This window comes from Anolis carolinensis, chromosome 2 (genome assembly GCF_035594765.1).
Source record: "Anolis carolinensis isolate JA03-04 chromosome 2, rAnoCar3.1.pri, whole genome shotgun sequence".
Classification (NCBI taxonomy): domain Eukaryota; kingdom Metazoa; phylum Chordata; class Lepidosauria; order Squamata; family Dactyloidae; genus Anolis; species Anolis carolinensis.
This window is the reverse complement of record NC_085842.1, coordinates 286987578-286994523: the sequence shown is the minus strand read 5'-3', so window position 1 is coordinate 286994523 and position 6946 is coordinate 286987578. Positions and strand designations below refer to the sequence as shown.

The following is a 6946-nucleotide window of genomic DNA, read 5'->3' as shown; positions in this document are numbered from 1 at the left end:
AGCAGCCTGCCACCTCGGCTTTGGGGGGCACCAGAAGAGACTCTGGCTCGGTGCCTCAATGTGAGCCGGTTTGGCTAATGCAAAGCCATCTCTAACACAGAGAGAAGGGTCCCTCCATCCCTTCCTTAGGGACCCTCCGCCAAGGGATGGCCCTCAACATCGTCAAGAAAATTTCCTATTGTCAAACTGTCTGGACTGCAAGGTAGCGTTGGTCTCTCTGTTTTATATTCTGATCTCGTCCAGCAGCCATCTACTTGGGTTTTGGAAGGAATGAGAGGAGACTTTGGCTAGATGCCTCAACTCAATGTGTACCCGCTTGGTTGGCACCTCTGTTTATGCAAAGCCATTTCTAACACAGAGGGACTCAGGACAGAGAAGGGTCTCTCCATCCCTTCCCCAGGGACCCTCCGACAGGGGATGGCCCTCAACAGCTTCAAGAAATGTGTTGTCTAAGGCCTGAAGGCTTTCGTGGTCAGAATCACTGGGTTGCTGTGAGTTTTCTCGGCCTAAATGGCCATGTTCCAGAAGCATTCTTTCTGGGATCCCCACCTCCTCCAAGGAGAACTAAACTAGGCTCTACAGGCCAATGGATACTCCACCACAGACATCAGAAGTTCTACAAGGCCAGGAACAAGCCTCGGGTGTAAAGACAAAGATCCACCCAGAGGAAAAGTGTTCTTACCATCCTGTCATCTTATCTAACTATATTTAGACTTGAGTAGTCCAGGGTGATTCCCAACACTTACCATACATCAAGGGAACCACTGACTGCATAGGGAAGCTGATGAAGGAAAACAACCTACAAACTATCTACAGACCCACTGAGAAAATCCAACAAATTCTACATTCAGGACAAGAGGGATCTTCTCACCTCTGCAGCACTCTACTGTATACCATGCAGCTGTGGACAAGTCTACATGCAGCATTGCCCAATCAAGAAACATGAAAGGCACTGCAGACTAATTGAACCAGAGAAATCAGCCATAGCAGAGGACTTGATGAACCAACCTGGGCGCAGCATATTATTTGAGAATACAGAAATGCTGGACCACTTTTAACAACCACCATGTCAGACTACAAAGAGAAGCCACTGAAATCCATAAGCATGTGGACAATTTCAACAGAAAGGAGGAAAGTATGCAAATGAACAAAATCTGGCTACCAGTATTTTTTAAAAACTCTAAAATCAGGACAGTAAATAAAGAACAGCACTCTGAAAACAAGGGAATTCCAGACATGAAACAACCAGGGCCAGCAGACACCTCCCAACAAAGGAATCAGCCAGGCCTTGAAGCTACAAGGCGTTTCAGTGCTAATCACGATGATTAATTGCAGCATTCACACTTGCCTCCAACAGACAAGAGTTTTTCTCCCACCCTGGACCTTCCCTTGCTTAGTTTCCAACAGACCTCACAGCCTCTGAAGATGCTTGCCATAGACGTGGGCGAAAGATCAGGAGAGAATGCTTCTGGAACATGCCCACACAGCCCGGAAATTTCACAGCAACCCAATGAGTTATTCCTTCCTTCCTTCCTTCTTTGTAGGGCAGCAGAGAAGTGGCCCTTCATTCCCTCCCCAGCAAGAGACAACATGGAACATTTGGCCACGAGGATTTCCAGTTGTTTAAACTGTCCGGTCCTCCAGGTAGGATTGCTCTCTCTGCTTTGCTTTCTTTTTGAGTTTCCCTCGAAACTTTGGTTGTCGCTTTTGGGTGGAATGAGAAGAGACTTTGACTAGGAGGCTGCATTGGCACGAATGGTTGGGCTCTCCCGGCTTCAGTCGCTCTATTTATACGAAGCCATTTGTAACAACAAGAGAGAGGAAAGGCAGAGGAGTGGCCCTCCAATCCTTCCCAGAAAAAAGACGCCGCCTGTTCTGATTATTTTTGTATTTTTGGGACCCTCTCCACCCCATTTGTTCCCATTGCAAAGATTCCAGGGATTAAAATAACTGCAAACTGTAGCAAAAGATAGAGACAAACAGTGACGCCATGGGCAGGGGAGAAAACAGACAGGAAAGGAAGACCTTGGGAGAGACGGAGGCCTTCTTTCCTTGCAGCTCGCTTGACTTCCATGCTTTTGTATTAACATGTTTACACAGAAGAAAGTCGAGATTATCATTTCTTATTTTAACCTGTGTTTTTGTATCATAATAGGTTTATGGAATTCCCCCCTCCCTTTTATTTTGTACTTTTTGCCTATTCTTTACGAGGAATATTGTTTATGATGATTTGCAAGTATTATTCTACCGATTCTAATTGTAAAAAAATATTAATAATACCCAACTTTTTTTACACGATTTCCAAAATAAAAGCAATTAATTTTCAACAAAATAAATGCCATTCCTGGTTTAAGGCCTTCGGATCGTTAGTGTTTTCCACTACCGAGCGTTTAATACATGCCTTATTGATCTTACTCTGTTCTGCGGGTTAGCTGTGATACCGAGGCTGATGGATATTATTATGGAGAAAAAGCTATAGAAAGGGCTTTCCTGGCCAAATAAAAAGAGTATGGAATTATATGCAATCAACTTAAAAAAAATAGCACTGCATTTAACCCTGTTATCCCCATGGTATTTGGTGGGACTGACACCTTAAATATGAAGGCTTAGTTGGGAGAAGAGCCCCTGAACTTCTGTAAGTAGAGAGGATCATTGGCATCTTGAAAGTACTTCTTACTGAGCAGTTCAGAAGGAATCAACAGGGTCGGTTCTCTAGTTAAATGGGATCAGCTTACTTTCTGGACGGTATTTAAGCTTCCCTCGCTCATGGGTGAATTGTTATATATCAGATGGTAAAAATATGATTTTTTCCCCCCAAGTCCAGGTAACTAAACAAATAAAATAAAATAAATCCAGAGTCACCAAAGAAAAGAAAATTAACTCTTCTAGTAAGGAGAATTTTCAGCCTTTGCAGACTCCGATTATGAATGCAACATTTTGTATTTGAATGAAATAAATGTAGATTATTTTGACAGTTTTAAAGCCTTGTCTGTGGGTCTGCAGCATGTGAAACAGAGGGATTCCTTTGTGGTTTTGGGGGGGTATGAATGCATTTTGATTGAAATGTTACAAGTCCTTAAATTGAGATTTTACAAGTCCTTGCCTAGTTGCAGAATATTGCCTACGTTGAGAAATCATTCTCTCTCTAGAATATAAAATACTATGTGTTTTAACATTATGTATCAGTTAAACGGACAGATACCAATGCTTTCTGTTTTGCTTTCAAATATATCAAGGGTTGGGAAACAGGTGTGAGATTATTAATCACTTTTAAAACTGGAAAGCATTTAAAATTGTCTAAAAGTAATGATACAAACAAGGATTGGTACCAGCTAGGCCAGCGACAGGCCTACTCATTTTGAAATAAATCCCAGTTCAAATAACAGGATTTCCCTCCTCTAGTGAATATTATTAGGAGAAATCTGGAGAAGAATGTTTTACTGATTGAGGTTGGGTGAGATTTTGTTCAGTTTTATGAATATTTCACTTTTCCTTCTTATGAATCTGCAAAACAGAGATGATGTTTCTAGGAAATTATAAAGCCATTGTGATTCTGGAATAAATGGGGAGACCTCGATTTTCCAGGGGTTTGAGTTTTTTCTTTACATGAAAATGAAAACCAAGTTCCAACTGCATTCCTTTGCCAAAAGTTTGGATAAAGTAGGACACATGATTATATACAGGATGTTTATCATGTTCAGGCATTTTTTTAAAGACAGGAATGGATGCTATGAGTTATGTTATCTTCAATTGCTGTCGTTGGTTGTTGTTGGGATTCAACCCCACACTGCCCAAATCTCAAGTCCTCAGTGAGGAACAGTCTAGTTAGCTTAGTATAGGCTAAAGGTTTCCCTTTCCCATGTCTCCTGTATGACAGTTGGGAATGTACCTATTTCTTCTCTCCTTTCTGTTTATACGCTCATTCTGATTGGTTATGTAGAATGGATATTTTTCTACTGCAAGTCTTTTTTTTAAAAATCTGAATTTTTCTTACATCTTAGTATGGAGAGTATGTGCTGTGTGCTTGGAGATCTGTGTGTGTGTGTGTGTGTGTCAGAGAGATGCAGTGATGGATGATTTTTCCCTCTCTTGAAACCTTAGGCGTTATAATAGTTCAGACCTAGTTCTTTACCTATGAAGAGCAGCAGTTATTCTTTATTATTGTAAACAAACCTTTTTGTGATTTTTAAGATTGGGCTCTGCACCTTCCCCTGCCTAAGCTCTGGATTCTTTATAGCCACAACCAAGGGCACTTCACGCTCTGCTGCGAATGAGCTGAATGCTCAACTTTTGTATCCTATTTAATTTTTGGATGTTCTGCTATATTTTAGGGTAATTTTCCATAACAGTTGTAACCCCAGAGAAATGCAACAGTATATTTGGCCATCCCTCTGAAGAGGAAAGTTGCAATAGTTCTTTCCAGTTCTAACAGGAAAAACCCATGAGATGTTATATTAATATTTATCAAATTCAGGTGTGTTATAAGTAGGAATGAATGGTAGGAATTATGTTTTCTTCAGCAGTTGCGGTTTATTGGCACCCTAGAGAAATGCAACAGTATTTCCCCTGAGGACAGAAGTGGCAATGGTTTTTTTTCCAGTCCTAGTGGTCAAAAACTTCTGATGTTTTCCTAATATTTATCCTCTTCAGCCATGTTTTAAAGCAGGAATAGGAGTTATGTTGTCTTCAACCCCAGAGAAATGCAAATGTTTTTGGCAAAACTTCTAAAGAGGAAAATCACAATAGTTTTTTTCCAGTATTTATTTATTCTTTGTGTCAGAAGCGAACCAAAGGTACAGTTGTAAACTTGTAATGTGTTTAAAAACACAAAGTTAAAACTTGGCGTGACACTAAATGCCCTTTGAGCAATAACTGCCTCTGGTGTTGCTCTAAGAAGGTCCTCCATTGTGCTTATGGCAGGGCTCAGGCTGCATTGTAAGAAGTGGTCTGTGATTTCCACTCACACCCTAGAAATGTGCCACGTTTGATATAATCTGGGGAAAACGTGGCTCTCTAGCCAGAAGGCGCAGGTGCGACTAGGAAATCGTGAGGACGTCGTTCACCCAGAAATATGAATCTCTCTTACTTCCAGGTGTGTGTTAGGGAGGTCTCCGGCTTTACAAAATATCAGATGGAGGTCTCTAACCTGAAACGGTATCTTCCCAGGTAGGAAGCAGAGGACAAGTTTAATTTTTCCTGACAGTTTAGCACAAGCATAAATGCGTTTACCTGGAAGGGAAAGGAGTGCCATTGGTTTCCGTGCCAAGGAGGCCGCTTTGGAAATGGGATGCGACGGAAGGCGAGGCAAGGACACCTTCTTCTCTGTGGCGCATTTTACGAGGGCGGCTTTAAGGGTCCAGAGGTCTCTGTTGTGGGCAGAAATACCACGTTTTTCCCGACGAAGAAAGAGGCTACCACACTCTCCACCCCGCTCCCTTCTGCCTCTGCCACCTACGGAAGACTGCGCCTCCATTCAAGCCCAGGTTGCTGCTGGCAGGTGAGTTTGCGCATCGGTTTGTCTCTTGATACCAGGAGGGAAAATGGAGCGGTTTGGGTTCAATACAGTGTTGTTGCTGCTTGTAATGGGCGGCTGGGATGGGCCCCGAAGGCCCCGTCTACACTGACCATTTAATGCAGTTGGAGGCTAGCTTCAAACTACTGCCGCCAGACAGCAAACTCCCACAGAAGCCCACGAAAGAAGGCCCTCATCCGTGGGGTTTGTGTCATAATCACCAACCGGTTCTAGGATTTCCTACCTGTGTAACCATCTACACAGCGGAACCCCTTTGAAAGTGCATTGAATGGCCAGTGTAGATGGGCCTAACAGTCGTCGAGTCTTGAAGGAAAGGGCTCCTGGCGCTGGATGAGTCCCTGGGTGCATCTACACTGTGGAATTTAATGCAGTTTGACTCCACATTGCCATGGCTTAAAACTATAGGATCATGGGAGCTGTAGCTTTACAAGCTCTTTAAGGCCTCTTCCACACAGCTGAATAAAATCCCACATTTTCTGCTTTGAACTGGAATATATGGCAGTGTAGACTCAGATAACCCAGTTCAAAGCAGATACAGTAGAGTCTTACATATCCAACATAAACGGGCCGACAGAATGTTGGATAAGCGAATGTGTTGGATAATAAGAAGGGATTAAGGAAAGGCCTATTAAACATCAAATTAATTTTACAAATTAAGCACCAAAACATCATGTTAGACAACAAATTTGACAAGTAGTTCAATAGGCAGTAATGCTATGTAGTAATTACTGTATTTGTGAATTTAGCACCAAAATATCACGATGTGTTGAAAACATTGACTACAAAAATGTGTTGGATAATCCAGAACGTTAGATAAGCGAGTGTTAGATAAGTGAGACAAGTGTGGTGGGATTTTCTGGCTTGATATTCTGGGTTATATGACTGTGTGGAAGGACCCTAACCTTCTCCCAAAAAAGGGTGGCCGTGGAGAACTAAACTACAATTCCCAGGATTCCATAGAAAGGAGCAATGGCAGTTAAAAAACTGTCAAACTGCCTTAATTCTACAATGTAAACAAAGATGCTTATCACTATATTTTGTTATATTTTTATATGCTGACTGAAGGATTGGCAGTTGGAAGCGGGGGAAAGTCGGGTGAGCTCCCGCTGTTAGCCCTAGCTTCTGCCAACCTAGCAGTTCGAAAGCATGTAGTGCGAGTAGATCAATAGGTGCTGCCTAGGCTGGAAGGAAAAAGGGTTCCCATGCAGACAGGCTGCAAAAAATGAGATAAAGCGGAATATAAATAAAGTGTTGTTGTTGTTGTTGTTATTATTATTATTATTATTATTATTATTATTATTATTATTATTATTATTATTATTATTATTATTATTATTATTATTATTGCCTTCCTCGTGGAACCTAGAATGAATGCAGTTTAGGACCACTTTAACTGTCACGGCGCATTGCTAT

The 6946-nt window shown here is 41.8% G+C and overlaps 1 protein-coding gene across 1 annotated transcript in view; it reads left to right on the top strand.

Moving 5' to 3' along the window:
* The window catches only part of foxd1 (forkhead box D1), a 5004-nt gene extending 1427 nt beyond the window's left edge, over positions 1–3577 (top strand). Inside the window, exon 1 of the mRNA XM_062972316.1 lies at positions 1–3577. This exon is cut by the window's left edge and continues 1427 nt beyond it. The gene's annotated coding sequence lies outside the window, so the exon portion shown is untranslated.
* Positions 3578–6946: the final 3369 nt, after the last annotated feature.